The sequence below is a fragment of the Microcebus murinus genome, chromosome 12, assembly GCF_040939455.1.
Source record: "Microcebus murinus isolate Inina chromosome 12, M.murinus_Inina_mat1.0, whole genome shotgun sequence".
Taxonomy (NCBI): Eukaryota; Metazoa; Chordata; class Mammalia; order Primates; family Cheirogaleidae; genus Microcebus; species Microcebus murinus.
Window position 1 is genome coordinate 31,611,395 of NC_134115.1, and position 20,206 is coordinate 31,631,600.

Genomic DNA, 20,206 nt, shown 5'->3' on the forward strand with positions numbered 1-20,206 from the left:
TACCTTCAAATGCCCTATTTAAAAAAGTCTCTCTTTGTTACAGGGGTCCTCAAACTACGGTCAGAGGGCCACATGCGGCCCACCAAGGACATTTATCTGGCCTGCCAGGTGTTTTTGCCCCTGCTGCCTGTCCTGCTTAGCAGCCCACTTGTCCTGGGCCCACAGTGCGCATGTGTGGAATGTGCGCCGCACTCTCCAACAGCCCTCCAACGGTCTGAGGGACAGTGAACTGGCCCCCTGTTTAAAAAGTTTGAGGACCCCTGGTTTAGAAACTGTACTTCTTTGCCTTCTATGTTATTGTTAAAGAATAGGGAGAAACCTAATCTGAATGCATTAAAAAGATTCTAATTAGATATTTCATGGGCCCCTCGAGGAAAGTAAGAGAGGGGGTCAGAACAACGGTCCCTCTTGGAATGGGGGCCTGAGTCGTGCTGCAGAGAGTTGGTTATGGAGAGTGACACCCTCTCGGAGGTCAGCACCCAGAAGGCTCCAAGTGAGTTGATGCAGCTCAAAGACACTGAACCGACAGCAGACGAATCCCTGTCTCAGACAGAGGCCAGAAGGAAATCCATCATGTCTGAATACTGCTTGCACTGTGTTTATTAAGAGATCAAACAGCGAAAGCCTTTTGGCCAGCCTCTGGCTCCTGGTATCCTGCAATTTCTATTTCATTGTGCTGCAAGAGAAACCAAAATACAGTTTTAACTAGATTGGGGTTATAGCCCTAATTCTGATAAGCTCTCAGAAACTTGTTCAGCATTCAATTTAATCAAATAGTAGAAACTGAAATATGTGGGGGAAAGATACAGAAACCATGTTCATGCCTTGAATGAACAATGTGTTTGTATGTGTATCTAAGTGTGCGTTATATATATATATGATTATGGGCTTTTGTTGTTTTGCTGTTTTATTTCGTTTATTATTGTTTTACTATTTTATTTATTTGATTACAATACCAAAGCAAAATGCCAATTTCATTAATTTGATGTTACTTTACATAACATTGAAATACTGGTACTGAAACTGACATTTTATGTTTTTTAATGTATTTGGAGTTCATGAAGCAAAAAGTAAAACCACATATTTAATGTGTAACAACTAAAAAATTAAATGTACCCTAAAACAAGTAAAAATGTAAATTTTAAAAAGTATGCATATTAAACATACATTGGTATTGCAAAATTGCTTATGAGCAGTAAATTAATAATTACTCAAAAACACTATATAAAATAAAAACCCTGTCAACCCTAGAAAGTTGAAAATTAAATATTACTTAAAATTTCAGTTTACCAAAACAAAACAGGGTCATAGTGAGAGTCTACTTTGGTGCCAATTTTTCTAGGTTTTGAAAAATCTTTGATACTTTATAGGAGTGTTAGAGTTATAACTCTAAGGTCATGAATGGAGACATTAGAGTTGCAAACTGACTTCAGATATTTTCCTCTGACTTAACATTTTAAAATAATCTCTTCTCGTTTGGCAACTTTGGGAAGGTGTTTCTGAAAAGGTTTTTCTCTTTTGAAGACTGTACCTTCTTATTGATCGTGAGCTACAGCTTTGTTTCAAAGACAGCATTGCCAGCTTGCCTTTGATCTTCTAGCTTCATCATCTGTAGATGGAGTATTTGATGCAGTTACCTGCACCAATTGCAATTCCATCATGTTTATATTCCACTTTTTCAGAAAGTGTTTGAACTAGAGTAAGAAATATCCCTTGCAATAGAAACTTGGCTGCATTGATTGTCATTTTCATTCTTCTCTTGAGGATTATAGAGGTGTAGAAGAATGCTTTCTAAATGAGTGCAGTTTTGTTGGATTTGCAATTTTAGTGCAGCGAATAACTCTCTAGGTATAACTCAAGTTGTAAAAGATTCAGATTCAGAATTTTTAAAAATATTTTTTAAAAAGTATTGCTCCCAGGAGAATACAAACATTTCAATACTTAAAAATTGTGTGCTGCAATTATTTCTATAAATGACATAAATAAAAATCACACACTAGTAGTAAAATTTCTATTTCATACAGTCATCTCATGATGTTGTGAGCTCAACATGAAGTGTGGGGAGATGGTGTTTCTTTTTCTGAGAACAGTTCCCATAATATCTAAAGCCACAAGACAGAGTTGACCGGAACATGAGGATGCTCCCCCAAATTTGGAAACCTACGAAGTTTCTACCTACTTTAAACTCAGGCAAATGCTAAAATGCTCATTGCAGCCCAAGCTGGCTTTGGAGGCAGCTGTGAAGTGCACTGCAAACCTCTGGGGAGGAAAACATGTTAAGCCCTTGAGCCAGCCAAGGAGCCTGCTTGCCCCCAGCGGAGGTAAAGGCAGTTTGAGAGCCCTCAGAGTCTCGATTCTCCTGCTCACAGCATGGCTCTGGGCAGCTCAACTCAGTGCAATTAAGGAACCACACATCTAAAGTTTGGAGACCAGCTGAGTCTGCAATACAGAGGCTGAGAAGACCAAAATGGGGTTTTGTAAGGTGCTCCCAACAGGGCCTGCATCTGTTCCTTTGCTCTATAGAGCAAACGTGAAATTTTACATGAAAACCATCCACAGTTTTCTAGTTTCCTTTCCCTTTACTCAAACCCCCCAAATGCTGAGGCTGTGCTGCTGACCACATCTCCAGTGGATATCTGGCCAGTGGGGGCCAGGCCCAGCATTTCCTCCTTCACAACAGCCAAACCATCTAGGGCAATCTCCGGCAGCCAAGGAGGCTAGAGAAGTTGCTTTGTCAGCAGATGAGATCAAAAGCAGATGGGGAGAGGAAGTTCAGGGCTAAGAGGCCAGATGATTCTCTATGACCCATTTTCTTCTGGGAGGCTGGCGCCTGTCCAGAACTGCACACCTCCCAGAAGCGATGGCATGCTTTCTGGCTTTGTACCTCTGTAAATGACTCTTTCCCAATTCAATTGATAATGACTCATGAGTCTAAAACCACAGTAGGAAATAAACTGGAGCCCATATGAAATTTAATTCAATAAACATTTGCGTATCTTTTTATAACCAGCATTATATTAGAAGCTAGCATATAAAGACAAATAGATTCAAAATCCAAGTGTTCAAGAAGCTCACACTGCAGAAGTATAAATACTCACATGGCAATTAATGAGACAGAGGCACAGCCAAGATGTTTAGAGACAAAGAGGAGGTCAGGCAAGGCTTTAGGATCCTGACACAAGGAAGGTAGCCTGGCTGCGCTGGGTCTTGAAAGGTTAAGCAGGACGTCACCAGGTACTAGTAGGGAAAAGTCATCTATATAGAAAAATCAGCATGGACACAGGTAGGGGGCAAGAAAACCAGGATGTGTTTAGAAAACACAGGACGCACCATGGGGTTGGGTGTATGATTTGAGCAGGTCATTAATGACCTGAAATAAGGTTGGGAAGTGGGGCTGGGACTCAGCTGGAAAGGGCAATGTCTGTCTGGACATCTGGGGTTAATGGAAGAATATCATTGCTACATTTCAAGCAGGTAAACACAGTAACAGCTTATGTTTTAGAAAGTTCACTTAGGTGGCAGTGCAAAAGAGAGAAATGCAGGCAGAGGTGATAGTTAAGGATACCAAAGGAAGAAGGAGATGGGGTGGTATACTTAAGGGAAACAGGATTGAGAAAAGATTTAAGATAGAGGAGATTTGAACATGCTGTAGGCTGGCAGTCAGTTGCCATTGGAGATGGAGAGATTGGTGGTGCATGAGAGACTGGGGACAATGATGAAGATTTTTACCCATGCCTAGCCTCGCATGCTAGTTTCTTTCAAGTAACTATATGCAGTGTGTTAGCATTGATCGCTTCTTAAAAAACACATTAAATATTCAATTCCATTGCATAACAATACAAAGGATATAATGAAAAGATAGCAGAAGTCACTAGACAAATGCCTTTATCTCAAGGTAGAAGGAATGATGTGAACTAAAATAGCCTACCAAGAAAGGGTAAAATGATGGATGAGACAAGATCATATCACAGGATAGTCAAGTTCTCAGTAAACCAAACTGATGTGAAGGGTGGCGAGGCAGAGGGTCAGCAGAGAGAAAGGGAGAGAGCATAAAAACAAGACAGCACACAGAAGAAAACAAGTCAGAGGAGAAGAAAGACGAGGGCAGAAGAGTCTATGTGTTTGTGGAAAGCAGAATAGCCATTTGGGAAGCTTCAACCAGCCCGCACATCCTGCTGTCCCCTACCTCTCACCACTCCCACCTGAGGCAAAGGCTGTGCATGAGCTGAGGCTCAGGGCACAGGAGGCTCTCTGCAGCATCTCTGGGTCTCTTGTATCACCCCACAGTAAACCGGCCATCCATCTTTTCAACCCGGCTGACCACCAACCCATACTCATAAAGAGAGCTGTCCCCAGGAGGACCTGGCCCAGAGACCCTTGGACACACCCTGATTTCCCTTCGCCTGCAATCACCTATTGCGTCCTAAACAATGAATAAGGCAGTGCTGTGCTTCCTGGCTCGAGGAGTGTTCACCGCTTCCCAAAGTGATAGACGGGGATGGCAGTGGGCAAAGCTCAACTTATGCTTTCTAGATTCCTCCATAAAATGTGTCCAGAGCCTAGCTCAGGCCTTCTCAAATTTTGCTAAATGCAAGTTCTGATTCAGCAACTGTAGGGTGGAGGCCAAGTTTATGAATTCCTAACAAGGTCCCAGGTGATATAAATGCTGCTAGTCTATGAGCCACACCTTGAGTAGCAAGGCTCTAGGAAATTCTCTTTGCTCCTCTCGTAGAGACTCTGCACCGAAATGTGGCAGGATGTCACTTCTGCTTTACTCTTAGACAAATACTGCCATGGAGCTGTCCTTGGCTCTGAGATCAGTTTCTCGATGAACTTGGCCTAAGTTTTCCTGACCACAGACAAACGAGTCTGGGCTTGGGGAAATCTGTAAGTACAATTTCCTCTTCTGTCTTACTGGCATAGAAAAGACAGGACTGGTGCTCCTGGGACTCACCCACATAGCACAGCAGAATAGATGAGCCCATAGAGAAATCAGATTTCCAAATGACTTTTGCTTATGACCTGATTTACGCCTCCACAAAGAGTGAGGGAAATGAGTTCCTTTCCCGATCTAGGCCCTACTTCCTTGCCAGATCATCTCTGTTTGGGGGCAAAGAAAAAAAAAAAACAAACCAAAAACTTGAGGATTTGCGCAAGGTTTCACCTGACTAGGGAAACAGATGAAGGCAAAAGTTTTCTAGAATGTTTATATTTAGGTTCTGCCCAAGGGGAGCTCTTTTTATCACCTGAATATGTCACTTTAAGTTGAGAAACAGCAGGAGAGGAGAGACTGGCATTGAAAAATGCTCAAAACACGGCACGATGCTTCAGTTAGCTCTGGCACAATGGAGTCTTACAAAAAGGAAGTTTCCTTTTCAGTCCTGTCGTGTCAGTTTTGCTCAGTTCAACAAACACGCATTTGAGCGTCTATTCCCTAGCGGGGGCTGTGCTGGGTGCGGAGCACACGGCAGTTAGAAATGACTGCTGTCCTTGGGAAGCGCTCAGTACTACGCGGGAGACAGACACGTAGAGAGAGAATGTCTGGGCAGGGATGGAGTTAAGTGCATGATGTCTGAAGCACAGATGGGGTTTCCCCACCCAGCCTGGAGGCAGGAGGCATAAAGCAAGGAGGAGCTGAATCCATCACATCTGAGCTGAATCTAAAAGCTTGGGTAGCAATCAGGCAGGTGAAGAAGTTTTAGAAAGGTGCTGGTCTTAATGCTCATCATTGACTATTTCTGGTTCTTCTCTCTTCCAGGGGCCTAATATAGAGTAGCAGGTCCCTGTCCTCTTCCATTTAGGTGTGGCCACATGACATGCTTGAGCCAATGACATGTGAGTGAAAGTGACACATGTCACTTGTAGGTAGACGCTTTAAACGCCAGAATGCTGATTGACCTCAGTCCCTTCCCACTGCTACAAACAAGGTGGAAGCATATGTTAAAACGAAGCCCTTCCCCGTCAGTCTGGGTTCTTGAACGACCGACCGCAATGAGCAGAAACAAAGCTTTGTTGTTTAAAGCCATGAAATTCCAGACTTGCTACTGCAGCCTATGCTAGCCTGTCCTCACTGAGACGCAAGGGCATTCCAGGCAGGGAATTTTGTTTACAAACTCTCAGAGATACGCAATACCTTTGATCTGGGAAGCGTAAATGGTTTATAGTACCAGAATATACAATGCAGAGTGAGGTAGATGGGCCTCCGGATGGCGCTTAACTTCTCTGGGTATCAGGATAACAGAGGCTTAATCAGGTGATTGAAGTAAAGGGCTGGCCAGATGAACTCGAGCTCCCTTTCAAACTAAAGACTTTGGTGTTTACAAAATTGAATGCAGGTTATGTATGATCACTTCCTCTGGAAAGCCCAAAATTTCCAGACATGACTGGACTCTTACCTCTGGGAAGCTACCGCATTTTTTAAAGCCCATATTATAGTAGTAAATATTTTTATGAAGTGTTTATTTTTGTTATCTTTATGAGACGATGTTTCTTAATGACTGAAAATATTTCTGTTTTGTCTTCCCAAGGTACTGCACAAATGCCTAGGAGGGTGATGTGTCTGTTGAATAAATTAAAACAGACAGCTGCTTTTGTGCGACATACCTTATGCACCTTCTCGGATTCTTCTGGCCTCCCCTGTCTCCTAGTGTATAGGTTGTGTTGTTCCATCCAAGCCACGCTTATAGCCAAGCGATTCCCTGTGAGACCATGTGGTTCCACTGCCTGAGGACAAACAGTGACAGTGTTCAGCTCCTACTGCCACTTCCAGACTGATGAGGGACACACTGCAGAGCTTTCCAAGTACCTGCTGAAAAGGCTAACAGAGATAGCTCAGGAGCAAGTCTTTGGGGTAATTTTTTAAGACTGGAAGATTGGGGGAAGCCATCAGATAAATTCTCTTTCCCTCCCTAAAGGGACTGTTTCCAAGAAGACTCTGTATGGAGGTGTCCTGCCTGGCTGAGCAGGTGATCCTGCTGAGTAATTGACTCAATCTCCTCCCGGTTCATTGTGACCTAGTGCCCAGGTGGTAACAATTCACCTTTTTTTTTTTGTTTCCCATCCTCGTGCCTCAACTTTATCTTTCATTATTCTCACTGCCCTGAACTAAGGAGAAAAAAAAAAAAGTATTAGCACATACTCTGCGGTGCAGACTTTGTTTTAGCCCAAAACGTTGGGCTAAAACAGTTGGTTTCAAAAATGGTTCTAGAAAGCAGGCCCTCGATAAGATTTGGAGTTTGATTGCCCATATGCCAGAAATCAATAAGGACTGCAATGCTGGATTGTTAATAACCCCTGATATGCAATGACATCACAAATACTTAGGTTTTCACCCGTGGTTGATTGAGATGAGGTGCGTTTGAGGAGGAAAGTGTTGAGAGATCTAGTAATCGTGGTATTTCATCAGCATGAAGGCCATTTTATAATTATATGTATTTAGGAGTAGTGTGCCAGTTTTTGACTGCACTGGACTTCTTGCAAAAGAAAAGTATAGCCCCAGGGCATGTAATTGCACACTGTGAGTCTCTCTTTAGTGTCTTTAAAGGAGACTATTGGCTCCTAATGTTTCAAAGCAGACAGTGCTAAAAATCAGGCCCAGGATAGAATTATAAAGTGCCATTCCTGCAAAGTATACTTTTATATGTGCAGTGTGGACAGGCCTCTTATGTGAAAATCAGTGCCCTGATTGAGACATGACATGGGGATATCTGTATGGGTGAACCTCAGAATTTTAAGCCCCCAAGTCCTTTTGCCTCTTCTCCATTTCCCAGAAAACAGCCCGCCTTGCCTGGACACCACGTAATGATCTCATCTGAAGGCAAGTGCCTTAAAAGATGATGCTTATTTTTGTCAGTATCTTTCCTATCCCCTCGCATTGCTTTCAGGCCAATAAACAGAGTAAGGAATCAGCACAGCCCAAGTGAGAAAGTATAAGCTCTGCTTTTGGGAAAAAAAAGTACTTTACATGCCAAGGGAATTATTTGATCTGGCTTATGTATACTGACAAGATCTAGGAGAACATGATGTGATAATGGATCCTGAGAGTGTTGGACGGGGAGAGGGATCAAGGACACAGAAGATACGTTGGATAGGGAAGAATTTATTGATATGGGGAATGTGCCATGATTTGAGATTTAGTGCTGTGGCAAGGATACCTGGAGCTTGTTCAATGTTCTGTAGATATGGATCTGAGGTATTGAACATGATGAAGATTTCCATAAAAATGAAGTTGAAGATGCCCAAATGTCCTTGGCATACTATTAAGGAATATATCAGAATACTTAAGGAAGTGGAATGCCATAAACTTAACCAAGCAGTAGTCTCAATTACAACCTCTAGCCCAGATATAGTATATTTACTAAGGAATTTCAGCATAGCCTTTGGTCCATAATCTACTGCTATGGATTTAGTGAATGCTTTCTTCTCCATACACATCAATAGAAAGAATCAAAAGCAATGCGTCATTACATTAAGAGGATATCGACATACGTTCACTGTTTTGCCCCAAGGTTATAATGACCTTCATCGACTTGACATTCTAAATAACATGACATTACTACATTAATGACATCATGTTAAGTGGATTGGATAAACTAGAAGTGGAATGTCTCCTAGCTGCCCTAGTAAGAAATATGCATGCCCCAAGTTGGGAGAGGGAAGAAAAGGAGATTTAGGATCCTGCCCCATCAGTGAAGGTTTCAGGGATCCAGTAGTTAAGGACATGCCAGGGCATTCATTCTAAAGTAAAAGGCAAGTTTGGCACCTCTCACTTTCTACTATTAAAAAAGAGGCACAATGCTGTGTCTCCTTTTGGATTTTCGGGGCACATATACTATACTTGGCAAAATTTCTACAATCCACTTATTGGTCAACTCAGAAGACTTCAGAGAGGGCCCAGAGCAAATGGGATTCTGCAGCAGGTCCAGGCTCTACAAGCTGCAGTTTCAGTGGTTTGGATAGATAATGTATGGATTTTCTTAAAAAGCCATAATAGAAGAACTGTGGACAGAGCAATAGGGTTCTGGAGTAGATCAAGCCTTCTGCAGCAAAGAACTACAATGTTTGAAAAATAGTTCCTGTAGGAATACTCATACACTGCTGGTGGGACTGAAAGATAGTACAACCTCTATGGAAAGTAGTATGGAGATTACTTAAAGAACTAAAAGTAGAACTACCAATCTATCAAGCAATCCTACTACTGGGCATTTACCCAAAGGAAAAAAAGACATTCTATCAAAAAGATACTTGCACTCAAATATTTATAGCAGCACAATTCACGACTGCAAAGAGGTCAAAACAACCCAAGTGCCCATCAATATATGAGTGGATTAATAAAACAGGTATATGTATAACACATAGTACTATTCAGCCATAAAAAATATGGTGAACTAATACCTCTTGTATTAACCTGGATGGAAATGGAGATCGTTATTCTAAGTGAAGTATCACATGAATGGAAAAACAAACACCACATGTACTCACCATTAAATTGGAAATAATTGATCAACACTTATGTGCACATAGGGAAATAACATTTATCAGAAATCCGAAACAGCAACTCAAAGTACTATATTGCAAAGAAAGCAAAAACTAAAAAAAGGAAAAAAAAGAAAAAAAAAAAAAAGAAATCAAGCAGGTGAGAGGATGGTGGAGGGGATGGGTAAATTCACACCTAATGGGTACAATGCACACTATCTGGATAATGGACACACTTATAATTTTGACTCAAATGGTACAAAAGCAATTTATGTAACCAAAATGTTTGTACCCCCATAATATTCTGAAATTAAAAAAAGAAAAAGAAAAAGAGTCCCTGGTGTTTAAATGCTTTAAATCTAGCTTGCTTTCTGTTTTGGTAAAGTTTGATCGTAACTTAGCCATGTCTATTTAAGTATTTGCATACTTGCTGTGGCACTAAAATGGCAGAGTTGAATGGTTATGAAAGAGACTGCATGGCCCACAAACCCTAAAGTTTACCATCCAGCCCTTTACAGAAAAAGTTTCCTGACCCCAGACTTAGGACACAGTCTCTTGCTTGCCACAGAGCTACCAAAGGGCTGTGTGATACTATAGAAGGTGTATATGAAGTAATTCCTTGTAGGGACAACTTTGACCAATAAATAGGGTACAGGAGATGAGAGAAAACAAGCAATTAACTTCTCTTCCCTTTCTCCCTACTCTGAAGCACGCTCTATCTCAGCTTTTCCTTGGTCATAAGAGCTGCTTTAAAGTTTTTATCTGATAATTTTAACATCTGGGTCATCTCAGAGTTGTCATTTGTCTTTTACTTGAGAATAGGTCAGATTTTCCTGGTCCTCGGTATGTCTAATAATTTTGGATTGACCTGGAAGTTTGGTATAATATGCTGTGAAGCTCTGGGTCTTATTAAAATCCTCTAGAAAAAAATCGATTTTCTGTTTTTTGTTTTGTTTTAGCAGATAATGAACCTGTCTTGTCTTCTGTGGGCAAGGGTTGCAATGTCAGTTGAGTTTTCAAAGCATTTGCTACGCTGGTTGGATCTTCTTCTCACATGTGCCACAGAAGGGACAGGGACAGTGTCCCTTGGCCAGGGACGGTGGTTTATGTGGTAGCTCACTTCTCAAGGCTGTGTTTCTTTGGATGTGTTCTGCACATCCACGGCTTGGGGTGAACCTGGCCCTTGTATCAATTCATAGGTGAAGTTGGGGGATCTCTTTCTCCCATTCTCCCCTCTGCAATATCTTTCCCATTATCTTTGGCTCCCCTGGGGGATCTTTTTCCACTTCTGTGGCTGGAAAGATGGGGTTTCTCTTGAAGTTGTGGGCATCATCACTACTGTTCTCATGAACAAAGGAATAGGAAAAAAAAGAGAAAGAAAAGTAACAGGAATGCCCTTTACACTCTGCACAACAGGGACCTATTTCCCTAATTCCTCTATTTACAGCGATGGATTTTATCTCAGGGTTTTTAGATGTTCCTGCTACTGTGGCAGTCAGTGCAACTCTATGACTGGTCTTGGGGCAGGACCAGTAGAGAAAAAAGAGAGGAAAAGAACAGCAAGGATTCTCCCCACACTTTGCGGCTTGCAATGGGCTCCTATTGCCAACTCTGTGTCTAGAAAGATGTGATGATATCGAAGCTTTTGTTATCTGTGTTTCCTGTTTGGTTTGCCCTCAGGTCAAAGCCCAGAGATAAAGGAAGAAAAAAGCAAGGTAACAACAACCAGAAAAACCCCAGGAAATTGTCATCACATCAGTTGTTCTTCAAGTTTTGACTTCTCTCTTCAATTCACCTGCTACTGTTTACTTTTCAGAGTCCTTTGCTGTTTTAAACTGTTGCTATTTTAATTTTGTCCAGAGTTTTAGTTCTAATCAGTCCAAGACAGGACTTATTCTACCTTGGCCATATCCAGAAGGACCTACTTAAAGTATCAGGTTATGTCTGTTCCCTTCCCTCCCCACCCCAAAGTCCTCCCTAAGTTTCTGGCCAGATCAACTAGAGGCTTCTTTGTTTTTAGGGGGAGAGATTACCCAGGTCATGGAGGACATCTGAGGAATGAAAAATGGACAGGAAGAGAATTAAATAGTCTCGTTCTAAGGAGTTCAACATGGAAATTTCTCCCTGTGGCCCTAGTATTTCCAGAAAGATTAGTGTCTGAATGAAAAATCAGTCAGGATACGAAACAGATGTTGGCAACAAAAATTCTATCGGCACAATGCTTTCGAAAGAACTAAGAGACTGATGAGAAGAAAGGATATTATAGGAGGGTAGCTCAGGTGAACCTGGGGTATGATATGCAATGAAATCTTTTAAATAAAGGCAGTTCCCTGCACTAAAATTGCTGCACAGCTGAGTGATCATTTACAAAGGCCTAAAAAGTAGATTCCCTCCCCTCAACCAGCAATGCCTCCTTTTAACAGCTTGAAATCTAAAATCATTGCTTGTTTTTCAGTTCCCTGCTTGAAGGAGGCCATGGCAAAGAGTTGGGTTTCCTTGAAGCCACCGTGCCACGGTCATGGGCATGCCTAGCTTTGGCCTTCTGTCTCACTGACACCTCCAGTGAAGTGCAAGGAGAGCCAGGCATTGGGGTAAAGAGGGCTGGGATGTGGTTTTTACTGTTGTGGGAGACTTGGGCCAGTCCTAGTCTTCTCATTGCCTAAGCCTTAGCTGCATTGCCTGGGAAGTGGGAATAATGACACTCTCGTTGAAGGGTGGTGAGAATAAATAAGATAGTGTGTAAAACCGTTCCTCACTCCCGACCGATCTCTCCCTTCAGGCTCCAAAAGAGACTTGAATTATAGGTTATATTATCCAAAAGAGAAATTTATATCTTCAAATGTTAATTAAACTCTGCTTATAAAATACTGCATAGTAAACATTCTTAGATCTCCCTTATTGAACAGATAAGAATGATTAATGATCAACATGTATTATTTAATATAACTGTTTCAAAAATTTTGAAGTTCACTCTCTCAAGTAGATTAGCATTCTATGTCTCCCTTTTATGATATAAATTGTTGGCATGATAATCTCTTTTTTTTCATAGAAAAAACTTGAAATTAATAGGAGTTGAATTAATTACATTTTATTTTCCTATTCTAAGTACTACTTTTACTTTGTGTTATTCAGTTTTTAAAGTAAAGTCATGACTTTTATACCACACATAGAGACCAACATCATGCTTCGTACTTAATAAATGTTGATTAAATTAATGACCAATGACATGCTCTGAATTATGACTTTTTAGATTGAATTAAGAAGATCCACTCAACTCAAATATTCAGATCAAGAGGGATAAAAAGGAGAGGCTAAAAAGAGTAGGTGAATTAATTTTGCATGTCTTTTAGATTTTGGTGACTTGGAAATTTGAAATTTCTAAGCGTAATTGTTAATGTGCATCAAGATATGATTTGATCACTGAGATTCCTCAGCTGCATTTATAAGCCTACTGTCTTCTAGCCCAGCAGCTCGAGACTGGATCTACAGTTTATGATTATTAGAGAAGTTTGGTATAAAGAAGGTGAATGGCTTCTGAAACAAGTCATTTATCACTATTTACACATTTTCGGTTTTCTTTCCTTTTTGATGGCACACTGTCAAGAAAGATGATTCTGGAACTTTGTTGAGAAGGCAGGGAGCATTTGCCAGCAATGAGGCCTATCATTAGGTAGGCAATACGGGAATTGGAGGAAGACACAGAAAAGGACATGAATATTCATTGAAGGCCTGCTCTGCATCAGTAGCTCTAGGTACATTATTCCATGTACTCCTCTCAATACCAGTCCTGAGAAAGAATAATAAGTGATATTTATTGAGGGCTTACCCTGGGCCCAGACCTATACATTCATTACCACAAGAAATCCTCAAAACAATCTATGAGGTGCAGTTGCATATGTATACATTAGACATGAGGTTTCTGGGGTTAAATATCTTTCCCTTGGTCATGCAATTACAGAGGTTGAACCAGAATTTTAAGACACTTAGTCTAACTTTAACATTTGAACCCTGAAGTTCCTTTTTCTCAAAATAAAAATACTTTTTTCTTTTTTCTTATTTATATAAGGAACGCTGGTGGCAAGAAAATCAACACAAAAACTCCCAAAATATTTATTTATTTAATTTAGGTAATGCATTTAAATACTTGAAAGAGTGAAAAAAAAATTTAAGATAACCACTGTTATTAATCTATTGGGACTCTTTCTGAAAGGTTTTTATGCATATATGGATTTATTTCTTTCTCCCTTTTTACACATTATGTCAGCATATACACACTATCCTTTACCTTGTGTTTTTCTTTTTAAGTTTAATCATATCTTAGAAATATTCCCAAATCAGAACATGAAGAGTTTAAAATTCTTTTTAATAGCTGTATCATATTCTATTTTATTCATTTCAAAAATTAAAATCCATAATTTACCAATTACTGGTAAATGGGCACTCAAGTTATTTTCAATTTTTTGCTCTTACAAAAAAATGCTGCAATAAACCACCCCTCCCATGTATCATGTGCTAATGTTTCTGTATTGCTGGCTCAAAGAGAAGAGGCAGGCGTTTATCATTCTGGGAGAAACCACCCAGTTGATCTACATGGGGTCATGCCAAGTCATCCTCTCACCTGCAGAGTTTAAGGAGAGCTGTTTCCCTATAGCCTGGCCGATAGATTTTACAAAACTTCTGTATTTTTGCTGATCTGTCAGAAGAAAAATGATAAGCCAGGATACTTTGAATTATTTCTCATAATAAATGAGGATAAGCATCTTCTCATATGTTTGAGAAACATTTTTATTTCCTTTTCGGTACATTATCTATTCATACTCTTTGTCCATTTTTCTGCTGGTCCTCCTTTATATATTAAGGAGTTAGCCATTTGTAATAGGAGTTGTGAATAGCCTTTCCTAGTTTGTCTCTTGTCTCTTGATCTTAAGGTGTTTTTCCCGTGACGAAATTTCTATTTTTTTAGAGTCAAATTTACCAGTCCTTTCCTTTATTGCATCTAGATTTGAGTCCTAAGATTTCTTTGGAGACAATCCCACTGTTGAGATTGAAGCATACATCTCATTTTACATATACCCACAGAGATCTCCAGTTTTCCCAATACCATTTATTGAATCATTTCATGACTGATTTGAGATAACTTATCATATACTGAATTCAAATCTCTACATAGATATGTCTGTATATATGTCTCTTTTGGACTTTGTATCTATTCCATCAGTCTACATATGTTATTATCATACTGTTTTAATAATTAAAAATTTTAAATATGTTTTAATATCTAATATGACTAATTTCCTGCCCCCCACTATTGTTGTTCTTTTGCAGAGTTTTCTTAGTTATTCTGATTTCTGTTTCCATGTGAGCTTTAAAAATCACATTACCTAGTTTTCTAAAAAAATTAGCCTTTTGGTATTTTTATTGGGATTGCATTAAAATTATACATGACATTATGAAAAATTCACATCTTTGTTATAGTGTATATTTGTGTTTCCATTTTTAAAAAGTCATTTTAGGTTTTTGGGATTATTATAAATGTTTTTTTCCTTTCTGGGACCTACATATTTTTATTTATTTCTGTCTTGGTTGCTATATGGATGTAGTCTTTTCTTACATTATACTAAATATCATTGATGCGGTTGTTGTATATGTGAGTGTGTATGCATGTGTGTGCATGTGTGTGTGTGTGTGTGTGTGTGTGTGTGTGAGAGAGAGAGAGAGAGAGAGAGAGAGAGAGAGAGAGAGAGAGAAAGCTAATTATCCTTTTACTTGTATACCCCTAAGAGAAATATACAAGAGCTGTACCACACAAAGAGGAACACTAACTGGGAGTGTTAACTGGGAGTGCTCAGAACTGTTACAAAATAGGTGAAGCAAATGCCAAAGAGCACAACAGATAGGCCTCAGTGCTTCCTCCAGGTGACCAGCTTAAACCAGCCTTAACTGTTTTAACTGTCCTGGAGTACCCTTTAGTTAATTGTAATATGAAAATCTCTACTAGAAAATTATAATATTGACATAACATGGATTACATGAAGACATGTGATTGTACTGTGCATGAAGACATGTGAAGACATGTATTGTTTTATATGTGGACACGTTGTGACACAATAAAAGAGCTCTGCATCACTCACTGGAAAGGGATTTAAGGCCACACAGTGGGTAGGCTGTGTGGATTTTACTCTCTGGAGAGATCCTGTGCGGCCCAGGAGTGAGTGCCTTGTGTAAGTAACCTCTAATAAACTCATAGAACTCGCCAAACTGGACTCCATCTCAGTTTGGAGGGTGGTTTTTCTATACTGTCCTGGGATTTTCCTCAACCCGTAACACTTTTCTGAATTCTCTTATTGATTGTGGTAGCTTTTCAGTTAGCTTTCTTCTTTTCCAAGTATATGGCCAGAGCATCTGCAAATTATCATAATTTTTCCTTCTTCTTTACAATTTTTAGAATTATATCTTCCTCTTTTCCATTTATGTTGGCTATTACTTTAGTACACTATCAAGTTCTATTTCTGACCATAATGGGAATGTTTTAGTACTTCCTATTAAGTACAATGTTAGCTTTGGGGTTACAATTGAAGTATGTTATCTTGCTATAGCCTTTATTTATCTAACATTATTTTATTGCAGTTTTTAAAAATTAAGAAGGATATTGAATTTTGTCTGTTGATATCATTTAATACCTTTTTCCCATGCTTATTTAATCTCAAACATGGGTGGTTTTGTCATTGATTTATAGAAATGGCTTTACGTTATATGCACTTACCTGTATCTTACATTTCTCATTACACAATACTTCTGCGGAATTGTTTTCAAATGACCTCACATAGCTCTAGCTCATTTTTTTAATGGCCGTGTGACAGTCTATGGTTTGGATATAGCCCATTTATTCAGCTAACGCCCTGTGATAGGCATTCGCTTTTTCTTTTTTTCCATCCACTCTAAACAAATCTGAAGTAATCATGCTTATATGTGTAGTTTTATGTGATTGGCCCTTTTATTTCTAAGGACTACATTCTCAGGGATGGGAGTGCTGAATTGAAGGTTGTACATGATATTATTTTAATGGCCACTTTGCTATACTGTTCAAGATCTCACAGCTAGAGCCAGGACTCAGTGAGGGCTCTCTGACTCCACAGCTCATTAAACCGAACTGCCGCCCAAATCAGAACCATGTATAAAGCCAACCATAGGAAGTCACCATGCTCCTAGTGAGACACCTGCTATGCTTCATTTAGTGGACAGAGTGTAAACATCAGATTATTCCCTAGAGAGAATCTCTACCTCACAAGCATTTGTCTTCAGGAGTCTTTGGAATTAAATGGGGCTTGGTTTCTGCAACCTTGGACAAGCTATTTGGTGTTTCTATGTATCCATTCTCTCATCTGGGAACTGGGAATAAGAATAGTACCTACCTTATGCAGCTGTAAGGTTAGAGCCCATAGCATCTAAAGCCCATTATGAGGTGACTGAAGCAAAGTGTCTAAAGTTTCTTAAAACATGTAAAACAGTAATTTATTTGAAGCTACCAGCCCCACACCACATTTTCTGCTGTGTGCTTCAAAGTTTTCCAGGCTGATAGGACGCACAGAATAGAAAGTTTGCTCTTTGCTCTGCTCTTGGACCCTCGAGCCAGGAGAGGACTTCACAACTATGAAGGTGAGAGTTCACAGACTAAAGGGACCACACAACACTCTCCCCAGAGCAGCCTCTGTCCATTCCTGATTTACAATTGAGGAAAAGCCAGTGGGGAAGGCTGAGAAGGAGGTCTGAGTGAGTAAGGGAAAAGGGAGAGAAGACAAAACAGAAGGAGATGAGAAGAGGAATATTCTAAAGGCATTGTATTAGTTTCTTTCTTTTCAGATTTTATTACTATTTATTTACTTTTATTTCAGCATATGATGGGGGTGCAAATGTTTAGGTTACATATATTGCTTTTGCCCCACCCAAGGGAGACCTTCAAGAATGTCCATCCCCCAGGAGGTGCACTGCACCCATTAGGTATGAATATACCCATCTGTATTAGTTTCTTATTGCTGCTATAATAAATTACCACAATCTTAGTGGCTTATGACAGTGTGCATTTATTATAGTACAGTTCTGGAGGTGAGAAGTCTAAAGTCAGTCTCAGTGGGATAAAGTAAGGTGTTGGCAGGGCTGGTTCCTTTTGAAGGCTTTAGATGAGAACTTCTTTTCTAGCCTTTTCCTGCTTCTAGAAGCTGCCCGCATTCCTTGGCTCCTAGCTCCTGCCTCCACCTTCACAGTGTTTCCCTCCAACCTCTGGTTCTGTTGTCACATTACGTTTTCCTCCTATGATTCTCCTCCCTCCCCCTTATAGAGACCCTGTGATTCCATAGGGCCCACCAAATATTCCCCTGATAATTTCCTCATCTCAAGGTCCAAACCCTTAATCACATATGTAAAGTCCCTTTTGCCATGGGAGGTAACATATTCACATGTTCAGGGGATTGGACTTGGACATCTTTGGAGGGTGCGTTGCTCTGTCTACCACAGGAGTGACGCGCTTAACTTGTGGCTTCGATGCATCCACTCTCTGCTTTTTGGAGGCTCCTCCTAACACCACAGACACCTGGTCTGTTCATTTGCCTTCTTTCTGCTTTCCTAAGAACCTCCTTGCTCAGCTCAATCCCCCTCTCCTGCTCACAGAGAAAAGACAGGATCTATTTTGTTGCACGTGGGATGGGAAAAGTGTACACTAAACTTGGTAGTTTTTACTGTCATGCCCTTTGAGTGTTGTGAGGAAGAGCCTGCTCTTCCAGACAAAGAGATGAAAATGTGGTCAACAGCATTTGCCACCTGCCTTTCTTCGGGGCTGGCTTCTGGGTTGTATCTGGCTGTCCCTCAGACGTTAGACTTCCCGTTTTTGTCTCACTGGGTTCGTTTGTTTCTGATCTCTGTCCTCACCTTGAGCTTAGTCTTCTAGGGCTGCCAGAACTTAATACCACAGACTGGGTGGCTTCAACAATAGAAACTTATTTTCTCACAGTTCTGGAGGCTAGAAGTCCGAGATCAAGGAGTCAGCAGACTTGGTTTCTCCTGAGGCCTCTGTGTTTGGCGTGTAGATGACTGCCATCTCACTGTGTCCTCACATGATCTTTCCTCTTTTTGTGCGTATCCCTCGTGTCTCTCTCTGTATGTCCTAATCTCCTCTTCTCATAAGGATAAAAGTCAGATTGGATTAAGGCTTCCACCCTACAAAGCCTCATTTTAACTTTACCCCTTTAAAGACCCTATGTTCAAATATAGCAACATGCTAAGATACTAGGAATTAAGGCTTCCACATATGAATTTTAGTGGTATAGACATAATTTTAGGGGGTAGACATAATTCAGTCCATAACAACCTCCGTGTACTCCCTTTCCCCTTGTCACACACGGTGTGTGTCAACCCCGGTCTCTTTAGCCACCACCTGCCCCCATCCCTCCTAGTTACCTGATGGGACAGTGAACAGCCCCGCTCAGGCTATAAGACACTATGACCTGGTAAAATCAAATTAGGTAAATTCAGAGGACCTACTCACTACAGGCTAAGCCACCGTAGATCTAAAATAATGCAATTTGGCATTCTTTAGAATAACATTTTGGTTCCTACAAAGATAAGTCCCACCTTCTTAAAGTAAGTATAAAAGCTGTAACACACCAGTAAGAGCCTAAGAGCTAAAGGATACGTAATGAAAGAATGGTGGAAGGTCCCACGATTTCATTCTCCATAGGGCAGCTGCATCGGATGACAGTTCTGGGGAATCAGCACCCTGGGTTCCAGCCTTGGGTCCGCCCTAACAATGCAGAAAAAAAGGGACGTCTCAGAACCCCTTTGCAATTCAACGTGTCTATCAGTAAGGAGGGGATGGCCACACTTTACTGACAGTATAAAGTAAAAACTCTGGAAAAAATTCTTAGAATCTGAAGTAAATGTATAACCGTGAAATTCTGTTTAAAAGCACGCTGTTGTTGCCCCAATTTTATCCTGCGTTAAGTCATGTGTCAAAAGTGTGCAGTGCTGAGTGCCTTATGATTATAACAAAGTCGAGAAGACAGCCATTCCCGTTAGCCCCTAATGCCAGCAGTGGCCACATTTAAGTCCTGGGTCATTTTCATTTTCAAGTCTCCAAAACAGAAAGATTAAGGACCCAGGAAAAAGGGAGTGAGACATGAAACAAAGCTTCTGAAATCATAAAAGAAAGAAGAACTTGGGTTTTGAGAATTTTTCTAGAAAAATAATAAGGCATAGATGCATTGATTTTGCCTCAGGTATTTTCTGTAGTGCAAGGAACCAGCCCAGGTGTTCCTCCTAAATGCAATTGCTGTGGACTGGGAAGCTCATAGACAAGGGAGGGCGGGCCTGAGTCCTCATAACAATTCTGCTGATTTCAAAGCAGACAGAGAACCTTGCGATCCAGGGCAGGGGTTAGAGCCAGAGCCCATGCCCTCTCCTCTGTTGCTATCCATGCTTGGGAGCTTGTTTGAGCCATCTGAGATCAGCTAGGGCACAGCAAATGAGATTTGGGGAGAGAAAAGATTAGGGGGTGGAAGAAGAGAGAAAAGGCATGCAAAAGAAAGATAAATCTCTTGACCCAGCCCTCCGGCACATGCTGAAAACCTCTTGTAGGCTGATTTTAATTAGAACTCTCTATCTGGAGGAAGAAATTGAATACAATTTCCAAAAACTGTAACCTTTTCCAAACGACACTCTTTTCATGAGTCTCCCCCAAACC

General features: G+C 40.5%; 2 long non-coding RNA genes across 2 annotated transcripts in view; both read right to left on the reverse strand.

Moving 5' to 3' along the window:
• Nucleotides 1–582: 582 nt before the first annotated feature.
• On the reverse strand, nucleotides 583–6,717 carry LOC142874366 (uncharacterized). The gene is made up of 2 exons (XR_012922185.1): nucleotides 6,604–6,717; nucleotides 583–676 (listed from the first exon to the last, which is right to left on the reverse strand). It is a non-coding gene; the product is annotated as an uncharacterized LOC142874366 (long non-coding RNA).
• Nucleotides 6,718–8,085: 1,368 nt separating this feature from the next.
• The window catches only part of LOC105856679 (uncharacterized), a 48,737-nt gene continuing 36,616 nt past the window's right edge, over nucleotides 8,086–20,206 (reverse strand). The window contains exons 2-3 of the long non-coding RNA XR_001147262.2: nucleotides 19,160–19,267; nucleotides 8,086–8,246 (exon numbers count right to left, since the gene is read on the reverse strand). This is a non-coding gene — a long non-coding RNA (uncharacterized LOC105856679). The remainder of the gene's footprint in view (nucleotides 8,247–19,159; nucleotides 19,268–20,206) is intronic.